Genomic DNA, 759 nt, shown 5'->3' on the forward strand with positions numbered 1-759 from the left:
CTATGGGGAGGGCCTGTCCAGGCAAGGTCAGTCCTGTTCCAGAGGGCTCCAGGTGTTCTTACTGAGCATGTGCAGCCTTGGCACAATGGTGGGTTGCCTCATTTTTTTGTTTCTTGAATGCTGAGGGTGGTTTCAAGGGCTGGGTCGTTGGTCCAGGTATTGGTGTTGATGGCTCGGTCATTCAGAGGGAGCTATTTTTAGACCTACTGACATTGTCTCTCAAGCACCCTCATTCATCCCCATTCATTCAGGAACCAAGTTACATAGGAGGGGTAGGTGCGAGTCATGGGTTACACAACCGGGCCTGAGGACAGGATGAAGACTTTATAAACAAAATGGAAACTTGACATGACTTATGCTAACTTAGATATGTAGGCCTAAATCTTAGTAGTACCAGTAAAACAGTAACAGAACAGTAAAAATCAATCTAAACATAATAATTATACAATATAAAGAAGGAGAAAAAACAAAACAAATACAACTTGCTACCAAAATAAAATGCTGAAGCTTATGCTATGTCTTAGCTCACTTATACTTATCTATAGGGAAGAGAGAGAGAGAGAGAGAGAAAGTTAGAAATGCTTGGGGAAAGGGAGGGAATATATTTTTAAATTTAAAAAAAAGGAAAACTGGGCGGTTTGCTACAATACAGCCAGTGATTCTCAACCAGAGCCCCTTCAAATCCTTTCAGGTGTGCTGCAAGTGCCAGGCCATGTTAGCACTGTTTGCAATTCATAAGATAAACCGAGAGATTTCAAA

Source organism: Alligator sinensis, unplaced genomic scaffold (genome assembly GCF_000455745.1).
Source record: "Alligator sinensis unplaced genomic scaffold, ASM45574v1 scaffold538_1, whole genome shotgun sequence".
NCBI classification, from domain to species: domain Eukaryota; kingdom Metazoa; phylum Chordata; order Crocodylia; family Alligatoridae; genus Alligator; species Alligator sinensis.